Raw genomic sequence first — 24,308 nt, 5'->3', positions numbered from 1 at the left:
TTAGCATCAAGAGATGTATATGGAAATGCTTTGCAACAGTAGTAAAAGTATGGGTTTTGTTTGGATGTTTCTGATGGCTGGGGTGGTGCGTAAGAAGCCAGTGTGAAGCTAAGATTGGACCTCAGTTTTTGGCAAGGATCAAGTCGGCCAAGGGCTTCATGGGAAGTGCAGTCAGTAGGAGGCATTGCTACCTTCCTCTCTTCCGTTGTCCCCTCTGTTCAAAAGGGACTTTCAAAGCCACTGGCCAATGTTGACACAACTCCTGGAGCCATTGAGTCCCGCCCCGGAAGTGGGGAGCTGATAATTAATCAGATGGGATGTGCTGATCTCCTCTCTTATTAGTTAATTGCTGTCACCACGGGCTCCTGTTCTTTATCACCATGCTTTCTCAAACTCCATTTTGTCAACTACTGTGCATCTTTTGTTCTTTTTAAAATACTTTGCAGAACTCCTACCACAGAACCTTCTTTCCTGAAGTTATTCAGAAGACTTCAGATTTTGCTTTGCAAGTAATTATAAAGATTTCATCTTGCTGCACAAATGAGTCCTTTCAGTCGAGGGTTCACATTAGTTAGGAGTTTATTATACCTGTCTGGGGATCGTCAGCAGCTCCTTGGCTGGTCAGTTAAGTTTTAGTGTTGACCCCTCCCTTGTCCTTGTCCTTGTCTCCTGCCGGAACTAAGTCCTTCGAAGCTGACCTGGTTATTATGCCTTGATTAATTCCACACTGCAGCCCAGCCTCGCTGTAATTGCAGCATGCCAAAGCGAAAATCTTAATGATTTACACCAAAATCACATGCTGGAAAATTGCTTTCAACGTTGCTGTTGGAGATGATTTCTTAGGGGCTCTGTTTGTGGTAAACATTACTTAAATGTAGCAGAGTGTATCATCTGGGTTTAGGAAAGTCAAGAAAGTGATGACTGGAAAAGTTGGCTGAACAGCCTACAGGAATAGGGTAACGTTTTTTGTTTCATGTTGTGTATGTGTGTGTGTGTGTTGTGCTTACATATTTTTCTACTGTATCAGTTTTGGTTAGGTTTTGCTTCACATAACAATAAAACTTGATGTGAAAGAGTCTTGAACAACACAGATACTATTTCTTTCTCCTATAGAGAAAGTAGTAAGTAGTACTGGTCTGGTATGTGGTCCAATGAAGTCCTCGGGGATCAAGGCTTCTTCCAGGACTGATCAGCCTCATAGACAAAGATGGCTGCCAAGGCTTCAGTCTACACAAACGAGTATTGGTACATGATGGAAGATGAGGAGAGTGTGCCCCCTTATGTTTACAGAGCCTTACTGCAAGTCCCACGTGACACTTCAGATACTATTCCATTAGCAAAACATAATTCTACAGATACACCTACATTCTAGAAAGGATGGGAATGTAATTTCTTAGTGAGGCACCAAGAAAACCAGCTGAAGTCAGATTTCTGTCATTAAGGAAGAAGGGGTTGATGGAAAGGGAAGTAACTGACAGTTTATTTCACACCAATCACTATTTCCCATCATCCTTTCGTCAACTTGTCTCCTGAACTCATTTGCATTTCCCCACATTTCCTTTGCTCCTATGGTGTTTTCTCCACATGTAAGGAATGTCCCATACTGCCTCCAGGTGGTGACAATCACTTTTTCATGAGTCTTTCCCTGAGGGCTCCCCTGAAAGAAAGCTCTCCTATCTTGGGATTCCTATAACACTAATTTTCTCAATCACTTAAATAATATTTATCACAGCTTACTTTCTATGACAATCATTTGTATATACTTATATATGTGGGTTTTATTTTATTTTATTTTATTTTAAGTAGGCTCCATGCCTAGCATGTAGCCCAACATGGGGCTTGAACTCACAATCCTGAGATCCTGAGATCAAGACCTGAGCCGAGATCAAGAGTTGGATGCTTAACCCATTGAACCACCCAGGTATTCCACTTATATATATGTTTCATTGGTATATGTTTATCACAGTCTATATACTAGACTCCAGAGAGCTGAGGGCCTATTTTATGCATGTTTGTGTCCTCAAATCTCTAAGACTTTGCTTAGATCATAGTCACTCATTCAACAAGGATTTGTTGAATGACTACCATGTGCCAGGATACTGTGATGGGTGGGAGTGGCATGGCTTTGAGGGGATGCGGGCTAACACACAATTACAATGGAGTGTGGCAAGTGGTTACCATCTTGCATCCCTAACTGAAGAACTTGCCAAAGAAATCAATGAATTTTACTCCCTTGCTTCACTTATTTTACAGTTCTCAGTGGAAAAATGTAAGAATATTTAGTCTTACTAGAACAGATAAACACATTTTTAGAAAGCCATAGCACTTTCTGAATAACTTGAAGTCATATAATATCCATATTTGTAAGAATATCACTTGTAGTAAGTAGATAATACAAAATCTTTAGAGAAGATGGAGAATTTAAGCTCCGGCTGCTCTAGAATACTTTTTCCTACCTTCTTCCCTTCTTCTCTTTTCCTCTTTTTCTTCTTCTTTTTCTCCTTTCTCTTTCCTTGTTCCTAAAAAGTATGTGGGGCAACTTATAAAAACATATGGCATGTAACAAGGTAAAATATAAGTGAATAGAAGAGAGAGGAGAAATTGCATTGAGAAAAATTGGGATAATAAGATGACATCAGACATGAGATTAGTAAAAAATAGACTGATAAATGTTTTAAGGAATTTATAAATTTTGCTAGGAGTATACTCTAAATTTGTATTTAAACTTTTTAGCAGCCAATGCAGAGGATAGCACGGTCAGTTACATGATACAGTGTCTATTCTTACATGGTATTGTGAGTAGATGAAAAGTCTGATTAAAGCACATCTAACAATCATTTTCTAACTAATTACCTCTAGGGATTTTGGAGGGTCACTGCTAGTTGCAGGGGCTCTTTTGTTGTTCTGGCTTTGGTTTGTTAGATACTCAGATGGCTCAAAGTATTTGTTTGCAGAGGCACATGCCTCAGAGCTGCCTTCGAACTAAGACTCCTCGGATCTACTGTCCCCTGCCCCGAGATGTCTAAACCAAGTTCAGTGTTTCAGGTTGGCTTTCAGGGCAACTCTGCCTCCTTACGTTTGCAGAAATTCTACTATTTTGGATTGAGTCTAAGCCAGGGAAATTGTTTGTTTGTTTTAGAAGAAAGTTTTTTTAAAGATTTATTTATTTGAGAGAGAGAGTGAGACCTCTTACGTGCGTGTGCACATGCACGCATGCACGGGGGGAGGGACAAAAGAAGAGGGAGAGAGAATCTTGAGCAGACTCCACACTGAGCACAGAGCCCGACGCAGAGCTTGATCTCGTGACCCTGAGATCAGGATCTGAGCCAAAACCAAGAGTCAGATGCTTAACGGGGTGAGCCACCCAAGCTCCCCTGTTGAATTTGTTTTTAATGAGGCTGCCTCACTGATAAGCCTAGCAGATAGTAGAGGAGGATGGCCCTCTCTCTTACAGTGGCTTTTCAGAGAGAAGAAAAACCATAGTATGAATATTGGTTATGAAAACTGAAAAATGTGTATTAAAACATAACTAAGATTATTACTGCCATATCCAATAAACTTTGAGTTCGCTTCAGTTGATGGTTTTTTTATGAGTGTAATTGATAATTAGAGTTTACTGTACTCAAGAAAACTGGTTCACAATCCTAGACTTGCATCAATAGCTCCTTTTGAGCTTTTTAAAAAGTGCATATATCCCGGTTATGTATCTGGACATTCTGATTCAGTAAGTCTAGGGCCAGGTCTGGGAGTCTGCATTTTAATAATATTCAACAAAAATTTCTATAAGCTGCCATGGTGGAGATTTGCTGTTCTGGACCTCACTGGACACCCCTGACATACCACTTAGGATGCCAAGGAGATTGATTAAACCAAAGGTAATCTTCCAGTACCCAAGTCTAAAGGATGGGCCAATGGTGGGATTCTGGCTTTATTGAGTTCTTACTGGTCTGCAGTGCTGTCTTGTATCTGGTCTGTAAGTATCCCAAGTGGTGTGTGCTGGGCTTCTAGATTTGGTTTCCTTCATTTCAGATATGACAGACACCAGGGTATGTTGGAAAGCACACTCAACCTTGAAATCTGGAGTCCTGAGTTCAAGTTCTGTCTCTATTACATATTAACCCTGTAACATAAACAAGTCATTTGGCTTTTCTGAGTCTGTTTGCTTTAAAAAGGAAATTAAATTATCTATCCCATCTTGTGACATCATTTTGAGGATTCTGTCATATAATCTATGAAAATGATTTGCTGATGTCAAGTGCTCTGTATATGTAAAGAATTATTTTTAGTGAGATTCCTTTTCATCAACCCACTGACAATCTCTTATTGATAGAAAAGTTACGACCATTTATGGGTCTTCTGGCTTTTCATTTCACAACACCAGAGTGTTGGAGGGGTACCAGGACTGCGGTAGGCCTACCTTAAAGGCCATCAGGTAAGCATCAGGACCAGAATAGCTAGGTTGCTCTGAGAAATCCCAAAGACTGAGGCAGACACCTGATGTTTGACTGATCCCAGCTTATAATAGCTCCTCCTTCTCTAGGAAAGGCAAGAGGGCACCTGTATATACACCGCTCTGGTCAATCTGGGACAGGTCATGATGTAAACTGGATCAAGCAGACTCTTAAAGCAGAAACTAGTCCCAAAGCATTAAGAGCATTGAGAATCTACAAGGGATCCTGTGTGTTTGGGAGAAAAAGTTAGAGGGTCAGAGTTGAGGGTCATTCCTTGACAAGGGTTTCTCCAAGGGCATATCTGTTTAGAATCTTTTTTGGTGTAAATTACTGGTATGTACACCTATTTCCAGTGGTTGGAAAATCTGAAATCTATTAATGTGTTTTCCCGATGAGAAAAAAATCTCTGTTTCTGCTTGTCATTTCCAGTAGATTCTGGAAATGATGGGATTAAAAGAAAGAGATCCCAATTTTTGTGGGTAGTTTTGCTAAGTTCAAGGCCCAGTCACCTTAGGAAAGTGTATGATGACCAAGTACCAGAGTTGAAAAGGAGCAAGAAGTAGATATTTATAGCTGTTTCCCTCACTCCCTGCTACATGGAAGAAATTCAGGATCAATTGTAATGCAGTTAATAAAATGGAAATAAAACCAATTACAACTAACTCTTTAACCTTGAAGATGGAGTTTGATAAGGGGGAGTCTCCTCTATTCCTCATACAAGCTCTGCTAGAAAATAACTCCCAAATTCAGCTTTAGGAAAGGGAGGCAGGTGGGGTGGAGCAAAGGGAGATTTGGGAACATTCCATGTGGAGCCAGCCCAGGCAGGATTTTGGGAAAACTTACTTTATATCTACTTCATGATATAAGGCATCCATTATTCCTGTGATGCCTTCTGGCCACCCCATTCCTCCCTTTCCAACTCCTTCCCCATTTTGACCTGACCTCTCTTTCAACACTTAGAATCACCCCCATCAAATCCCATTTCTATTGTTCCTTATTTCTGATTGGTTTTGGGAAGAAATAAAGCAACCTGATGAATTTCATTTGCACTTCTGACTGCTATAAATTGGAGATCACTTTATATTTGGCCCAATACTCTGTTCAGGGTACTAAGACCTTCGCTTTCTGTTCTGTTATAATAAACTCAAATGTAAGCTGAGACTGGATACAGGAAAATACCTGTTGTCTGTGCTGATATATGCTCTGTTTAAGATGATTCTAAATATCAGTTCGGTATTACATTACTTCAGGGACTTCCCCCACACTGGTTTATTCTGTAAATTGGTTTGGAGTTATCATCATTGTTTTGACTTACTAGGCAAGGTTCAATGTATCGTTGCTTGATATAAAATGCCCTTCATTATCTAATGAGATGGAATTGATTTTCTTCTCTCAATTAATTATTCCCCTGAAAATATAATTAGGGTCTGAAAAATACTATTTTGTAAAATCAAAACCAGCTGATTTTAAAATCTTACTTTTGTTTTACTCCAGGAAAAAAAGTCCCAGCATGTGTGGCTCACTGATTTAAATTCCTCAGTCTTCTTGGAGAATCAATGAATCAAACAGGACCTGGTACCTTAATTTATGGAAAGGCTTTGGCTTCATGACCCTGTGCAAAGTTCTGTGTAGAAAAGAGGTAGATGAGTTTTCTGCTCAGGCAGATGGTAGAACCCGAGAGACTTTAGGATGGTAGAACCCGAGAGATCAAAATAATTATTATTTAAGATCTACTGTGATATTTTCTTTTTTTTTTAAGATTTTATTTATTTATTTGAGAGAGAGAGAATGAGAGAGGGAGCACATGAGAGGGGGGAGGGTCAGAGGGAGAAGCAGACTCCCTGCCAAGCAGGGAGCCCAATACGGGACTCGATCCAGGGACTCCAGGATCATGACCTGAGCCGAAGGCAGTTGCTTACCCAACTGAGCCACCCAGGCACCCTCTACTGTGATATTTTCTTGAAAATACCTTGGCTTCAGTCATTTTTAGTTCTGGAAAAACTCACTGATTATTAATGTCAACCTTATTGACTTAGGTCTCCTTTAATTTGCATTGTTATATTTTGTGTTCATAAATTAGAAGTAGTGCTTTGCCACAAATTGAACATTTCATCAGATTTCAAAATGAATAAGCCCAAGTCTTTTCTTCTAGAATTTTTTTAAAAAGTCTTATTTGCAGAATAAGAGCTTATTTTTTCCCCTGCATTTTCTCCCTAAGGAAACCATATGATTCACTGAGTGTTTGTAATGGTTACTGGCTGATGAGTAAGAATGAGGCACAATGGTGGGCCTGACTGCTGCCACACGTCTGCTTGTTGGGTTTGTGTTAAAAGCATCATTTACAAAAGTATTTTACTAATGAGTTTGCTTGATCATATCTCAGGGACAGGGCAGAATTGAAGGACTGGGTTAATCAACTTTAAGTAAGGATTCCTGAACATGATTTGTGTGTATTTGTGTTTTAGGAGCCTTAGGGAGCCTTGGGATAAAGCATCTGGGAGTTTTTCTATTATCAAGAGCTGAATATTATTCAGGAACTGGCTTACATAAAATTTTCTTTTCTTGAATTTTTTTCCCCAGTCTGTTTATGAGGAATCTGCTATTTTGATGATAGGGTTGAGTGAAAGAGAAGAGATGAGAGAAATGTAGTTCCTTTTCTGTGCAGCCAGTAGACCTCACCGTCAGCAATGGAGAATTGGAATGGTCTTGGAAACATTTTTTCCAGGATGGACTTTGGGTTATGCCTGAATTATTTCTCTTGGAAATGTGATGATTAATAGCCCACCATGAATGAGATAGGTAGCTACGATTAGAGTTTAGTGTTGGTTCACAGAACAGAGAAGCTACATTTGCCTGGTAGTCTTAACTTCATTATTGCCATGCCAAAAAGTCAGCTAATATATCTACTGGCAGGATCATTTCCGTACAAAAGAAAAATCATGGATCCAATATATACATCAAAAAACCTTTGAGAATATGAGATAAGAGGAGGGTAGTTTCCTAGGTGTCCCTGTGCAGGCCGGTCACTATGCTTATTGATGGTGGTGGTTCTACCACTGGTTGACCTGGGGGTCAAAGGAACTAGGGTAGGGCTGGAACTAGCAGTAGGACAGGGCCAGAGGTCACAGCCACAGAGAGCGTGAGAGAAGAAGGGTGAACCCTGACTCCTCACTAAGGCCGAGACACAGCATCATAACAACTGAATCCCTCCTTGTGTCCAAGGAATCCTAGATTTTGCATTTGAAGGAATCTTACAGATCATAGTTTAATCACCTCAGTGTTCAGCAGGGGAATCAGAGATCCAGATGTGTAAGGCACTTTCCCCAAATCAGATATCTAATTGTGGCAGAGCAGTGACCAGAACTGTTTCCAATCACCCACCTCACCAACGCCTTTTCCACTGATATTATCATCCCTGAACTCTGTCTCCGTGTGACAGGTTGCTCAGTGAAAAATTGTTCAGTAGAAAACAAAGAGCCTCAGCATTCAGTAAGTATCTATGGAGTGCTGACTACATGCCAGGCAGTGCTCTAGGCACTGGTGTTTTTACAGGGACATATTCATATTCTTCATTTTTCTCTGTGGCTTTTTTTTTTCTTGGCCACTTTTCTTTTATCAGCTCCCCTCTGAGACTCATTTTTACTGCTTGCTGTTCATTCTTGAGTCATGGTGGGGGGCCAAGGACAGTTTTGGAGGTGGTGGTGTTGAGGTCTATCGGAAGTGATTGCTCATAACTTTGTGTTCAAAATTCCCCAAATGCCCACAAAGGTCTGTTTTCTTGAGTCATTTAGAAAGTCAAATGGGCATGATAGATCTTCACTGAGGAAGGAGAACCAATAAATCTTGGTTGCGTTTAGTTGCAAACGCTGCCTCTTGAATAAGAATTTGTATGTAGATTTCTTGAGAAATTTGAAAAAGGCGAAGAATTTGGGAATGAGCTTGGAACAGAATTATCTCTTATACCGACAAAAGTAGATAGATGATTATTCCCCCCATATAATAAATATTATGCTATTTATTTTTCTAGGACTCTCATGAAATCCCAAGTGGAAAATTATCTTAACACTTCACAAATGGGGTAAGAGGTAAGCATTCTTCACTTCTACCTGCTGCAGAAGCAAGATGTGCCTCTATGATTTCAATTAAGGAATATAAATATTGCATTGATGGGGTTATGATAGAAATTTTGATTTGGAAATAAGTCACTTCCATAGCTGAGAGTTTGAAATGAGAACTATCTTAACATTTTGAAAAATTTTCCCATAGATGCGATAATTACCTACCATTCAGATCAACACAGGTTTTATCTCACAGTTGATGAACACTCCTTGATTTTTCAACTTCAGGAGAATTCTCCCAGTAATAATATGATTTGTTAATTCTACATAGATTTCGTCTTCGTAGAAGAACTGGTGGGATTAAGATTAGTTGTGGCATTGTTAGAAATTGCATTAACCAGTATAGAATTTGGGGGATGGGTTTCTGTAAGGAGAGATTTTATCCTGGCCATCTGACCAACATCTCTCGCAGAGAAGAAAGTCATGCAGAGAAGGAGAGGTTTGGTGTGGCTCACTGTAATTTTATTTTTTCCTAACTGATACACTTATATTTATTTTTAAAACTCTCCAAATATTTTTGAGTCTGTTTTAATGATTTAGCCCAGGATAAGAAAGAATCGTTTGTTATCGGTGGATGTGGTATATAGACTGATGCCACCCCCAACACCCACCCCTCCAGTCCCCAGAACCTGTGAATATGTTACTTTACTTGGCAAATGAGAATTTGCAAATATGATTAAGTGAATCACTGTGAGATGGGGAGATTATCTTGTATTCTGGAGAGCACAGGTGCCCCCCATAAGTCCAATTGCATAGGTCCTAAAAAGAGGAGAATCTTTCTAGGCTCTGATGAGAAAGATGGGTTGGAATGATGGAAGAAGGGTCAGAGAGATGCTGTGTTACTGGCTTTGAAGATGGAGGAAGGGAGCCATGAACCAAGTAATGTGGGCAGCCTCTACAGCCAGAAAAGGCAAGGAAATGGATCACCAATTAGAGTCTACAGAAGGGAACGTAGTCCTGCTGACATCTTGATTTTTGTCCAGTGAGACCCATGTCTGACGTGTGACATCCACAACTATAAAATAATACGTGTGTTGTTTTAAGTCTCTAAATATGTGGCAATTTGTTACAGCAGGAAGAAAAACCAATACAATGGAGATTTGATTTAATAAGAGAAAATGAGCAGCAAGGGTCAATGGGCCTTTCTTTAGATGGACACGTGGTAACATATGGGACCTTCGAGGAGTGGTAGAGGAACCTGGACTTTTAAAATTAGGGTTTTCATAGATAATTCAGAATTAGGATTGCAAAGTGAAACTCTGGGTTTCCTTATAATTGTGTTCTTTCTAGTTACTGAAACGTCAGACTTTGCAAAAGTGGGAGATGAGCTTCTGTGTGGGCAAGTGGCAGACAATAACTTGAGGGGAAAATGACCCAAGGTAGGTAGTGATAATAACATTCAATGATATGTTTGGTGAGATGTTTTCAGCTTCTGACCTGTTATCTTTTTTTTTTTTTTAAAGATTTTTTATTTATTTATTTGACAGAGAGAGACACAGAGAGAGAGGGAACACAAGCAGAGGGAGTGGGAGAGGGAGAAGCAGGCTCCCGGCAGAGCAGGGAGCCCGATGCGGGGCTCGATCCCAGGACTCTGGGATCATGACCTGAGCCAAAGGCAGATGCTTAACGACTGAGCCACCCAGGCACCCCCTGACCTGTTATCTTTAATGAAAATTATGACTTTAGTTACCAGGTGTTGCTAGGGCAACCTAGACAAAAGATTTTTACATTAGCCTCAGGCATTGTATGCCTATTACACCTGGAATTAGGGTAGAATAGCAATGGGCAGTTTTCCTCTTCACAGGAGCAGAAAACTTTGGCTGGGAGAAAGCAAGAGGAAGAACGAGATCCTGGACTCAAGAGAGGCTGGCATGACTCGCCCCAGAATCAACCCTGTGAAGAAGGAGAGAAATAAATCCTTTAAAGGCTGTGCTACTCAAGCTGGGATAAGAACTCCTTTAGGGATGAGTGGCCATTTCCATGAAGTATAGAAAGCTACAGGAACATTGTGGAACATCTTCCTGGAAGTCAGTGAATGGAGTGATTTTGGGAAAAGCATTTTGTTTTAAATGGCTAAGTAATAAATTATGAAATAGAAGGCACGATCTGTACCAATATTCAAAGCAAAGACCTCAAAGGAATTTCATGCAGCCACAGACAACGGAGGTGCACTCTCTGCTCCTTAAGAGGTGGGAAGGCTTAGGAAGCACTGGTGTAAGGCAATAATAACCCCCAACCATGACACCTCCTCTTCCATATCCCTTCCGCAGGGAGTGACAAACAACTGGGATTTTCTAGGTGTTTACTTCTAAATTATTGCCCAAAGTATATTTGATGACCTAGTCCATCTTACACATTTCACTATAGTGTGTGTGTATATTCTTTGTAAGTTCACCTGAATCTTTCTCTCCAGACTACCTCCCACTCCTCTTTATTGTTCCTCTCGTGTTATAGCGAACTGTTCTTTATCCATTCTCCGTGCACTGTCCCGGGCTGGGTTTCCAGGGAAGCAGACTCTAGGAGGGAGATTAGTGTGCGGGAGGTTTATTCGGGAGTGTTCATTGGAATTAATGACTACTACAGGGAAGGAAGCAGGATTGGGCAGAGAGAAAAGCTGGGCTGGGATGCATTCTCAATGAAAAACCTAGTTTGGCCCCAAAGGATGCTCTGAAACTACGGTTGTCCTTCAGAGTTGTCCCATGTTGGGGTGAGGAAGTTGGGCTTATTGGGTTCTGGCTGCCTGAGAATATGGTTGTTAGATTTAGCAAATAAAAACACAACATGCCCAGGATGCCCAGGATGCCTAGGATGACCCAGATACATTTAAATTTCAGATTGACAACACATAGGTTTTTTTTTTAGTACATGGGTGTCTCAGGCAATATTTGGAACATATCCATACTAAAAATTATTTGTTGTTGATCTGAAATTAAAATTTAACTGGATGTCCTGTATTGTATCTGGTAACCCTGTCAGGGAAGGGAGCAAGGCCATTCAGAGAAGGAAGGAACAGTTGCTGGGGGAATCTGGAAAGGTCTCTGGAAGAAGATGGTATTTGAGCAGGTCCCCAGTGGGCAGGCTATATTTGGATGTGCAGAGATGGACAGCTCTGGAGAGCCCTCCAAGGGTGCATGCATGGAAGTCATTGTGCATTTGGGCTGGGTTCAAGTTGTCTCAGCAGAGGTGGTTCCCAAAGAGGCTGACAGGTGAGGACCAAATGTGGGCAGCAGCCCCAGCAGCTGGGGACACAAGTCCTCTAGTTCTCCTGGAGAATCTGTGCTGAGCATCTGCCCTAGGCACACATCACTTCCCATTTTGTATCACCATTGGTTGTCAATGTGAGAGTCAGGTAGAAGTGCATGGGCTTTTGTGAATCCAATAATAGTATTTGATGGGAATAAAACAGGGAGGTTTTGTGGTTCTTTTCTTTCACTTAAAAAGAAAAATGATACCATTTCAAGATGACCTAGGTGAATAAGCTCCCCTTCCCCAATCTCCAAGAGGAAGAAAAAGATCTTCTCCTAGATGTCAACTATATGGTTTTATTGTCAGCAATTGGGACCAACTTGAATTGACAACTGACTCTGTTAGATACTAATTTCAGAAAGAATAGCTACAGAGTAATTGTAATCAAACTAAAGTTCTCATATTTGTAAATGTCTCTGGATATTTAAGTCCCTTATGGAAAATATCTCTATCCAGAAGATAAACTTATTTGCTTAAGTGTATATTCTGCAATTACGAGATGCTGAAAGTGCATGTTACTTTATGGGAATCTTACTAAGATGGCGGATGGTTCAGATGAGCCATTGGGTATCCTACTTCCTACTTCAAATTTTTCCTTGGCTAAAAACTTAACAGCTATTAAACTATAGCATAAACATTTGAGGCCATCATCATCAAGTTGTCTTTATGTTCACATGGACATCTAATCTTTTTCTGAGAAAAATCTTGGCTCTGGCTGGCGGTTATCCCTTGGCCCGTCTCTGTGGGTACCAAACTTATTTTCAGTTCAGGCTTGTGTCACTTTATAGACTCCTTGTTCTGGTTTCTAACCCAACTTTGCTGTGTGCTTCACAGGAACATAGAATACCTCATCTCTAACTGCTTTCAGGAGATACAGCCCCAATTTGCAGCTTCATTGTAATGATTAAATCTATATTTATAAAGGATTATCCAAAAATGCACAGTTTATTGATTCCTTTAGATGTCATAAAATTAATATCTTGACCACTGAAAGCTATATTCTTATACCACATTGTTGTGACTTTCATAGACTTGCCTTTTAAAATATTACCTCGGGTTAATTTTACCTTAAAGAATATTATATAAAAGAGTTCTGTGAATCCCACTAATAATATGGTGACAATAATAATAATTATTACTTATTATATGATGATAATTCATGAAATTCCTTCATTCTTTCAACAAATATACACTGAGCAATTTCTATATGCTAGCTCTTCTTTTAAATTCTGGGAACACAAATGAATGAGATAGACAAAGTCTCTGCCCTCATTAAATTTATATTTTAGTGGGGGGAAGACAGATTCAAAAAGAGATAAAATATAAGTTGATGGCAAGTGCTATGGGAAGAAACAGAGCTGGGAAGGGAGATGGGGAGTTGTGATTTTAAGTAGGTGGCCACTGAGGACTTCTCCAGTGATGCCTAGGATGACCCAGATATTTTGCTGCACATTTTCCATCAGGATGTTGTTCATTATTTAATCCCATGAAGATCGATGTTTATTATATTACACAGTGTCCTCTTTATGAGGACCCATGGGGGAACTTTCCCTTTGGTGGTAGAACTAGAAGTAGTTGGGCTTCTCCTCAGTAACTGGTTTCTTTTTATTTTCTGGGCAACAAGAATCATGTAATAGATCATGTTTACCTCTTTGTTTAGGCTATAAGGAAACTTAAAACTTTGGCATGAACTAAGAGTACTGACCTTACTCTTGCCTTTGTCTTACTTTTTCTACCTCATTTTAGCCTTTGTCCCAACTGATTCACTTACTTATTTTAAATTTTATTTTATGTTGTTATATTTATTTTCCTATGCTTCCTTAAATTTTTTAAAAGATTTATTTATTTATTTTACAGAGGGAAAGAGTGCGTGAGCATGAGGGGAGGGGCAGAGGCAGAGGAAGAGACAGAATCCTCCAGTGGATTTCCCACTGAGCACAGAGTCAGATGTGAGCAGATCCCAGGGCCCTGAGATCATGACCTGAGCCGAAATCAAGAGTCAGCCACTTAACGCACTGATCCACCCAGGTGCCCCTAAATATTTTTGAGCAAAGTACAACATGAATAAAAATAAATACTCAAATGCTTACATGCACACACCCATACACCTATACATACATAAATAAATCATCCCACAAAGGTGTAGCACCTCTTCCTCATTTCCCAGTACCTTGGACCTGGAGTTCTTATCTGAAAAAGGTTTTCATGCTTCCTGGTACCTTGCTTCTATAGTTGCTCAATAAATATATATGGAATAACAGTTTCAGTAGCAGTTATAATTTAAATGAGAAAGATATTCATGGATATCTTAGGAGTTTTTGCATTTGAATGTCAAACAAGTAAAATTTTGCTGGTTTAGTTATTTGAATAGTGATATTTAAAATACTGAACTTTTAAATATAAATGTATGGGGCAAGTCTGGAACATGATTGATACAATATTATGACTCTTCTAAACCACTTTCTAAAAATTTTCAATCCATGGGTTTTAGTAATTCTGGGATGATGAAACCGTTTGAAAACTATCATTTTCTCTCCAGACAAACTCAGTTACAGAAAAAGTAGTGTGCAGCCTTAGAAGAGTCATGGACAAGTTGAAGCCCATCCATCAACCAACCCCAGATTATGTTGCATATTTCTCTTTTTAAATAATACTACATGTTCTTACATTTTTAATACCCAAAAGCAGAAAGAAGCAGAAAAATTACCTTCAACTCCAGCACCAAGAGACAGCTATTTTTCATACCATTTGGACATATTTATCTTTGATCCTTGTATTTTCATTTTAAAAAATTTATTGAGTTTACATTATGGGTATGATTTTATATCCTGATTTTTTTGCTTAACAATATATAGTAAGTAGTTGCCAATGAAATTAAAAGCTCTTTGTATATATCATTTTTAATGATAAATATATACATATATTTATAAATACATGCACTGAAATATTAATATCATACAACCACTAAAGATGAGGTCCCAAAATACAATGTGCTGAAGCATTTTTCTAACGTTGGGGGAGCTGCCCACAGCTCTTACCCCCACAGCTCTTACCCCCCTTGCTGCTGAGTTTCCTTACCCCAGCAAGCCACCCTCTTTGGCAGGGCATCTTCAAGAATACTCAAGCCTGTCCACCTTCCCTGCATCCTCTTAGGCCACGTGAAACTCTCCCATCTCCTCCCATCCCACTGTTGCCTCTCTTTCTCTTTCCCATTCCATGCTACCCTGGCCAGGCTCCAGCTTTCAGACCTCTCCAGAGGAGCACCGGATACTTGTCTCTATGTTTATGTAAGTCCCCAGACTCCCAGGGATACACATTAAGCTTCAAGGAACTTTCTTACCATGTGCCCCTCTGCTCTGAGGCCAACACCAGGATGGGTTTGCAAGTCTCTGCAGGTCAGTACAGGAGACAGAAATGCAGATGTCTTCTTCTGAAAGGCACCCTAAACTCTCTAAATTGCTTTCATGGAGCTGGGGAGGATATGTTCTGTCTCCCCCCACCCCCACCCCGCCCCGGGCAAGGGGAGAGAAAATCTCAGCACACTTGCCCAGTAAGACCTCTTCTAACATGTCTTCCCATTCAACAAAAGTTCCTTTGAATTGTTCATTTTTCCTTACATCAGCCGGGTGTGACGTGGCGTCGGGGGCCTCTTTAAGCCTTGGTTGGTGCATGAGAGTCACTTAGTCCTCTCCTTAGAATTTGGCAATCTGCAGCCTCCAATATACTCAGCTCTGGGGCTCTAAACAAAATTCTGACATGATAGGAAAAGTCCTAGCCAACGTCAAACGTTTACCATTGCAGTTTCTTTTCTTTTTAATCTTTGTTGCTTTTGTTTTACTATCACTTAGAAACATGATTTGTATTTTAAAATATTTCTAATTTGCAAAAAAAGTATCCCTTTTAATAAAAAAACAGATTATCTTTATGCTTTCAGCGTCCACCTGCATTTGGTTTTCCTTGCTGCTCCTATTGTGCTATTTTCCTATCTTTCTTGTTTCATGCCTTCTGTCTTGGACAACACATGTGAAGTACTTGTTTTGTCTTTCATGCTGTTTTTGAAATTAAATATTTTCCCTTTGTTTGTCCTAGTGGTTGCCTTTAAGATGACCAAACACCGATTTAATTCATATTTCTCAATGTGAACTGTTGACTCCTTCCTATTAAATTCCTAAGGAATACCAATCGACCAGTATGCCTATGCCTTGAAGTCCCCACGCTTTTCCTTTCTCCACTTTGAAGGCTTGTTAATTTAAACTGTTATAATGGAGCCATACTTTTATTAAATATCAATTATTGGTTTAATCATGGAAATTATCTTTTAAGACTTATTGGCACCTTGGACTTTGAATTGAATTTTTCAAGCATTTTAAGCACAGCTTATCAATGTTTGTGCTTATACTAGTTGATTTATATTATAGTTTTTTTCTTGATTTGTAATTTTGATCACTTGTTCACATATGTAGTGTTTTTATATATAATGTTTTTGTGCAAGATTGTTTTTTTGTTGTTGCTGTTGTTTTTAAGGAAGGCTACTGTTATATTTCCATAATCTTCGTATAACTAGGAAGGTCTTTATATTGTTTTCACACCTGAATGAGGTTTTTTCTATATTTTTAATTCTTGAGTCAAAACAAGAATTCCCTCAAAATTCTATTAAGCCCTTTTTAACTGTCTACCAGTATTTAGTATTTCCAAGAAGTCTAATGTCAGCCTGGTATTTAATTGTATTTTTCTGCCTGAAAGCTTCTAGTATTTTTTCTTTCCATTGACATTTAAAACTTTCACTAGGTGAGACCTAAGTACAGGTCTTTTAAAATTGTCTTAGAAATACTCTTAGTTTTATAATTTTCAGATTGGACATTCTGATTTGAGGGAATTTTACTAAGGGAGGGATTTTACTGAGAGTATTAGTTAAAAGATTTTTGAATCTAAATAAAGAAAACTCAAATCTCAAATTTTCCTAAACAATAAACAGGGTTTGGTAGATTAAAAACAGAACACTCCAAAGATGTGAAAGTCTATAAGCAACATATACCCCACATTCTTGTCATTATCAGGCTGTCAATTCTCTTGGCTCTCCCCTAATCCTTTATAAGCTTCATTCTCTGCATACCTTCCCACATTTAAGTGAGATGGTGGCCAGTAGTTTCGGGGGCAACATCCTTCCTTATTCACACCTAGGAGAGAGGGCATCTATTCTCACATTTGTTAAGTAAGTTTTGTGTTTCACTCTAATTGGATAATCACAGGTCACATGCTCATTCTGAACCAATCGCTATGATGGGGGAGGTTGGGCTGCCTTGATTGGCTTAGAACTGTAAACTTCTTTCTTTCATTTTGTTACCACCTTTCTCATTGTTGGTTTTTCTTACCTCTTTATTTTTTGTTCTGGAGGGCTTTCTCAAGATTGTCCTCCACATCACTGATTAGATTTTCTTCTTTATCAGTTTTGCCTTTTACTGCTTCCATGTGAAGTTAATGCAGTTTCATTAAAACTTTTTAGGGTCTCTTGGGTGGCTCAGTTAAGCTCTGACTCTTGGTTTTGGCTCAGATCATGATCTCAAGGGTGAGATCCAGCACCGCCCCCCTCCCTCTATCTATGTCCCTCCTCCTGCCCCCCCCCCCCCCGCTTGCACACATGCACACACACCCATGCACACTCTCTCTCTAAAACAAAACAAAAACTTTTTAGTAGTCTTTTATTTCTGCCTTTATTCCAATCTGTTCTCTTTTATTGATTCCCTATACTTTTCTCCCCTCACAGAAGCTCTCTGTATTTTTTTGGGGGGGGGGCGATACTTTAAAGGAATTTAAAAACTATATTCTGTGCTATATAACAATGTGAAAGTACTTAATGCCACTGAACTGCACATTTAAAAATGATTAAAATGATATATTTTATGTATATTTTACTACTTTATATATATTGTTTCTACAGAAAATAATTTTCAATGTGTATTCTTTCCCTTGTAATATTCCCTTTCCCTTGTAATAAAATATTTTATTAGCCCATCTGTTTTATTTGCTAATTTTTCTGTTAACTTATCTCTAACATTGGTAGGATTTGTCCTGACTCAGTTTTGCAAAAGTCAGGGTCCATGCAGTGTCCCTAGTATCCTTTTGAGTAAAAATGACTCTTTCTGTGTGATTTAGACTTGGAGTGGTTTGCATGGTCAGAATCCTCAGTGCCAATTCTAATGTTTTGATAGGAATTGACTGGTATCTTTTGTTCTCCCAGCTTTGTTTTTTTTTAATAGAACATAAGAAACAGTATTTAAATCTTTTATAGGCATGCAATTGTTTATATATGAGAGCTTATACTTTTTGTATGCACTACTCCCAGAAATTCTTTTTCTTTTTTAAGATTTTTTTTAAAGGTTTTATTTATTTATTTGACAGAGAGAGACAGTGAGAGAGGAAACACAAGCAGGAGTATGAGAGGGTGAAGCAGGCTTCCTGCGGAGCAGGGAGCCCGATGCGGGGCTTGATCTCAGGACCCCAGGATCATGACCTGAGCCGAAGGCAGACGCTTAACAACTGAGCCACCCAGGCGCCCTGCTCCCAGAAATTCTAACTCTATTTTTGTCTATGGAGCATTTCTGAAGATGTCCACACAACCAGGACAAAATATGCTACAGCCAGACCCTCCACTTATTGCTGTGCTGGGAACCATGATTTGCAGTTTCTCAATAAAATGAACGAAAAGGGTCAGACAATAAGTTCTTGGGCAGTGTGTGTGTGTGTGTGTGTGTGTGTGCGCGCGCTTGTGTGCAGGGAGCTGACTGCTGCAGTTTCTTGTCACTGCAGCTACTACTGTAGGGCTAGCATTGGGATAGACTATAAGACTGAGTAAAATTTTTTCCTAATTTGCTTGATGTTGTTTTGGGGGTTCTAATTTAGAATTCTAAATTTGTTTTAGTCAAGAATAAATTTAAAAAAAATTCCCATTGATTCTGCAATTTTGCAAATGGCCCTGGCTTTTGTCAAGTTTTCTTCAAAGTAGGAAATACCTTTCCTTGCAAGATCTGCAGGTAGAACGAGTACAGTGTAATTACTAAGAAGAAGGTCAAGTTAGAACTAGGATGCAGACTAACACTGGAAACGATGAGAAAGTCTGCGGTCCAAATAGGAAAGTGGGTGGTGTCAAGCTGTGTGGTGAGGACGTGTGAGTCAGTGTTGGTGTTGCGAGCTCTCAGTTGGGCTGGAGGGCAGGGGCAAGCGCCAGAGAATGAGAGCCCATGCTCTTATGGACACTGAATAAGATGTGCACGTGAAAGAACATGGAAATGTACAAAAAACTCTAGAGATTGCTACTAATGCTCTTGTCATTCTTGTAGAGCAACTGCCTGGTCTCTTTTCCTTGTTTAGAGGAAAATGGGAGGTGTCTTAGAAAGTCTGCCAAGTCATGTGTGAAGAAGTTGGTTAGGATCCACGTGGAGCTTGTGAGAACTGCAGAGACCAGAAGAGGCAGGTGCAGTTGAGATGCTTCTAAGTGGCCCACGAGAGGGACCTGCTAGAGTGCGAAATTACAACTTTGGCAAGAGGTGGACTGAGGCAATGTCTGAAACCTCCTGCTACAAAGACTAAGAAATAAGAGCTAAAATATTTTGAATACATAGTTCTGATCACAAGAAAGACAAAGTAGGTAACAGAAATGAAGAAAGAACTAAAACCAGAATGTTAGGAACACTGATGTATCTGCCCTTGATATGGGTATAGTTTGGGGTGAGAGTTTCTGTTTTGGTAACCTTAAGCCCGAGTGAAATGACATGTTGTAAACGAGACCCTTGCATAAAGCAAAAACCCTCAAAGAACTATCCTCAGTGCAAGAGGTGTTAGAAAACAGTCCACCACCGGGGCGCCTGGGTGGCTCGGTCATTAAGCATCTGCCTTCAGCTCAGGTCGTGATCCCAGGGTCTTGGGATCGAGCCCCGCATTGGGCTCCCTGCTCAGCGGGAAGCCTGCTTCTCCCTCTCCCACTCCCCCTGCTTGTGTTCCCTCTCTCGCTGTGTCTCTCTCTGTCAAATAAATAAATAAAATCTTAAAAAAAAAAAAAAAGAAAACAGTCCACCACTGTAGGGAGATAAAGAGGAAATTCTTGCTCTTGACCTGAGCTCTAGATTAAAAAGAAAAATTTTCCTCAGAAGAACCTATAACTCAGGCTTGTATCTTATAAGTTTGGATTTTTAAGAACTAGGTAGGTGTCCCCAAAATCTCTAAATTGAAAAAAAGAAAGTTCATCACTGTGTATTAATATCCCTGGGGTACCTGGCAGAACTACTTCAAAAATATACTTCCATAAACAGGCCCATGGGTTTCTCATAGAAAGACCAAATCACTCTTTTATCTCACGTTCAATGTCATCAATTATGAGAGAAAATAATTGAGAGAGAGAGAAAGAAAGCAAACACAATACACAGGGAGGGTAGAGTCCCTGAACTCAATGGCATAATGTGAATGAGAATACAAAATAAGTGTTTGTAAGGATTCAAGATACTTTAAAGATCTATATAAGTAAGTCACATTACACTGAAAAAAAAATAATAAAAATGTGTGTAAAGGAACCAAATAGAACTTCCAGGAGTGAAAATCTAGCCGATGAAGTTAAACTCAGTGAATGGGTAAAACATCAGATTAAATACCACTGAAATGGTGACTATTTACCTGGAAGGCAGAACTGAGGAAGTTATCTGGGATCCAGCACTGGGAATTCAGGGCCAGAAAGTCTGAAAGAGAGGTTAAGAAACACATTGTATATAATGAGAAGATAAAGAGTATATCCAGCAAGATTTCCAAAAGAAAAGAATAAATAGAGGGAGAGGAAATACTTGAAGAGATTATGGATGGACATTTTTTAGAATTGGTGAAAGATACCAATCTTCATAATTTATAATAAGATACTAATATTCATTTTTTATAATCCTGAACAGGATAAATAAGAAACAAATCTCTATAGCAACACTCTGATAGTTTCAAAGGCACGAGAAAATCATAGAAGAAGTCAGAGAGAAGCAAGAGTTACCTTCAGAGAAACAAATTTATCATATACAGGTTTTCTCAGAAGTACTGACCAATAGACAATGGAATCATATTTTTAATATGGCTGTGGAAAAATAATAAAATATAGAAGTAGAGGACCAACCATCTCAGTTTGTCAAGGACAGTCCTGGTTTTAGTGCTGAAAGTCCCTGTGCTGGGAGACCCCCAGTCCAAAGCAAGCTAGGACAGCTGGTTGCCCTACACTGCTCCCTGCAAATAAACTGTCATCAAAGAGTAAGAGTAAACATTCATGTATGACAAAGACTGAAAAAGTTCTCATCTTGCAGGCCACATTGCTGACACAGTGTGATAGAACTATTGAAGGAAAGCCCATGAAGGGTAGAGAAAGCAAAAAAGATGACTGAATCCAGGTGAAGTGGGCTATCAGAAGCAATGGAGGACAAATAAGTGAGGGAAAGTATTGATCAATATAAATAAGCATTGACTCCACAAAATCATAATTAAGATAACTATGAATTTTGGAGATACAAAAAAGGAAGGAAAAAAACCCATGACAATAACCACATGTAAGACCATGGAGTGGGAGACACAGAGGTGCAGGAGTTAAACTCTCTAAAGTCCTTGAGTTGATTAGGGTGAAGATAGGCATTTGGGCTAACTTTATACTTAATTAAGTGTACACATTAAAAATCTCTTGTGGCCCTTTTCCTTCCCCCTTTCTTCCTGAATAATCCAATTTTAAAGCCAGTAGGGCAAGCTAGACATCATGCTCGGGTGGACAGGTGTTAGTCATGGTGACCCAGAGTGGGGTGACAGAGCCCAAGCAGAAGAAGGCAAGCATCCACACCATGGGTGGCTTGGTGCAGGGTGCGGAAGCTCAGGCAGGGTGAGGAGGGTGTCCAGGCAGCTGTGTGAGGAAGGCATTTATATAGGGCTGCCTGACAGGGTCAAGGCCAGGCCAGGGGAGGAGTGAGTCCATGTGGCCTGGGGGTGGCAGTCTGGCATGGTGTTGGCATGAGGAGGGTGTCCATATGGCAGTGGAGATTGGAAATTAGTTACATAAAGGGTGTTGTTTAATGGATAAATGAATAAATAATATGAAGGAAAATTGGGAACTAGATATTCCAATATCGGGGGGGGGGGGGAGAATTAAAAAGTAGAAAGGGACCAAACTCTGAAGATTTGGAATTGGAGGTATCTGTGTGAACTCAAATTCTCAATATAGATATAAGAATAAATGTTGATTTAGATGCATGTATATATTTCATGCATACATATATTTCTTAGCCCACTACCCTCGGAGGGCATGGGAGCCGAAGAGGGGACAATTTGAGCATGACATTGTGCATGACTGTCACATCAGATAGCGAGAGTAACAGTCCCTCACACAATGCGTGTATACGAACAGAGGTTACCAAATGGATACACTGCAATTTTGATGTGAATGGGAAATTTACATAATTTCAAAATCCCCACAAAATACTTACCAATTATACAACAAAAAAGGCGTTACTTTACAGTGGAGTGGCCTGGTAGGCACACTCATCAAGTGAACAAAAGCAGACACCAGCAGTACTGAGACATTAAAATTGTGTGTCATCTGGGAAAATGCAGGAATAATAAACACAGCCTCACTTCCATGATATTCCTGCCAAGGATACATCATCATCAGACCCAAATTGGGGAGAATTTTACAAAATAACTAGCCTTTAATCATCAAAGTTGTCAAGGCAAGAAAGAGGAACTGTTACCGATGAAAGAGTATAAAAATACACAACTCAGTGAAGCAAGTGACTCTGAAGTGGATCCTTTTTTTTTTTTTAAAGATTTTATTTATTTATTTGACAGAGAGAGAGCACAAGCTGGGGGAGCAGCAGGCAGAGGGAGGGGGAGCGGCAGGCAGAGGAAGGGGGAGAAGCAGGCTCCCCACTGAGCAGGGAGCCTGATGTGAGGCTCCATCCCAGGACCCTGGGATCATGACCTGAGCCAAAGGCAGACGCTTAACCCACTGACCCACCCAGGCGCCCCCTGTTGTCATATATTCTTTACCATATTTTCTGAAATAAGATGGGGACATAAAATAAACTCACAATTATTTTTCTCAGTCACTTTTTTTTTTAAAGATTTTATTTATTTATTCATGAGAGACAGAGAGACAGAGGCAGAGGGAGAAGCAGGCTCCCCGCGGAGCAGGGACCCCGATGCGGGACTCGATCCCAGGACCCTGGGATCATGAGCTGAGCTGAAGGCAGACGCTTAACTGACTGAGCCACCCAGGCGTCCCTCAGTCACTTATTTTTTTTTAAAGATTTTATTTATTTGTCAGAGACAGAGAGAGAGAGCACAAGCTGGGGGAGCGGCAGGCAGAGGGAGAAGCAGGCTCCCCAGTGAGCAAGGAGCCTGATACGGGACTTGATTCCAGGACCCTGGGATCATGCCTTGAGCCGAAGGCAGATGCTTAACCGACTGAGCCACTCAGGCACCCCTGAAGTAGATCCTTTTACTATGAAGGACGTTATCAGGACGAATGGCAGAACTTGAGAAGAGTCTGGGGATTAGGATATCACTGTTAATTTCTTGATTTTGATGGTTATATGAGGTTTCTTAGGAGAATTATCCCCATGCCCCACCCCCTTACCCTCACCCAGGAAACACAGACTAAAACATTTGGGGATAAGCATCATGCTGGCAACTTATCTTAAATGATTCTGGAAAAATCACACAATGCTCACAACTTTTCTATAAGAGTAAGCTTGTTTTACAATTTTCAAAAATGTTCTCCAAAACTTTTTTCTGGCAACACTGTGAACTAGATGTCCCAAGAAAACCTACTAGGTCAAGATACTTTAAATGCTGAACATAAAACAAAAGGAAACCACTTCTTAAAAGCATGTGGTGAAAAAAGAGAAACATTCAGAGACCAGAAATATTGAGAAGACATGATTCCCCAGGAGTGAGTGAGCTCTGGAGCCCTGGTTTTCCCAGAGCTCACTTTGTGCCTTTCAGCCTTCGCTATATTTGCTCACTCCCAGAAAGGAAAGAGAGAGAGCCCAGCACCAGAAAGGAGAGAGGTCCGCTGAGCAACTCGAATCTGCTCAGCGTAAAAGAGAACTTCCCCGCAGAATGAGACTTACCCGTCTCTGTCTTGGCACAGTGTAGAGCAGGAGAGTAATTAAAAAAAAAAAGCTTCTGGAATTCTTAACCATGAGCTGACACTGCACGGATGTGGGGATGGAGTTCACAGCATCGATGTGATCTGGAAACTGTCCAGGTGGCTGTTGAGTTTAGAAGTGATCCTGCTGAAGTGTTATGCAGTTAGCCAGGTCCGGACACCAGGACTTAAAGTGCCAAGGCTTTATTGGGGAAGTGCAAAGCCAGGGCAGCTAGAAGGAGGGAGAGACAACAGAGGCAAGGGGAGACGTGAAGCAATGCAGGGAGGGCTCACTACACCGGCCTTGGCTTTGGGCTACAGGCTGCAGAGCCTCAGCTGGAG

The 24,308-nt window shown here is 40.1% G+C and overlaps 1 long non-coding RNA gene across 2 annotated transcripts; it reads left to right on the top strand.

Moving 5' to 3' along the window:
• Positions 1-1,804: 1,804 nt before the first annotated feature.
• On the top strand, positions 1,805-10,889 carry LOC135362180 (uncharacterized). 2 transcript variants are annotated; one of them, XR_010406654.1, is made up of 4 exons: positions 1,805-1,921; positions 8,479-8,536; positions 9,860-9,948; positions 10,374-10,889. It is a non-coding gene; the product is annotated as an uncharacterized LOC135362180 (long non-coding RNA). The 2 variants fall into 2 exon arrangements; XR_010406653.1 differs by lacking the exon at positions 9,860-9,948.
• The last annotated feature ends 13,419 nt before the right edge of the window (positions 10,890-24,308 follow it).

The sequence above is a fragment of the Mirounga angustirostris genome, unplaced genomic scaffold, assembly GCF_029215605.1.
Source record: "Mirounga angustirostris isolate CCGP_5_RB_7025 unplaced genomic scaffold, mMirAng1.0.hap1 SCAF_12, whole genome shotgun sequence".
Lineage (NCBI taxonomy): Eukaryota > Metazoa > Chordata > Mammalia > Carnivora > Phocidae > Mirounga > Mirounga angustirostris.
This window is presented reverse-complemented; position numbering and strand designations above follow the sequence as displayed.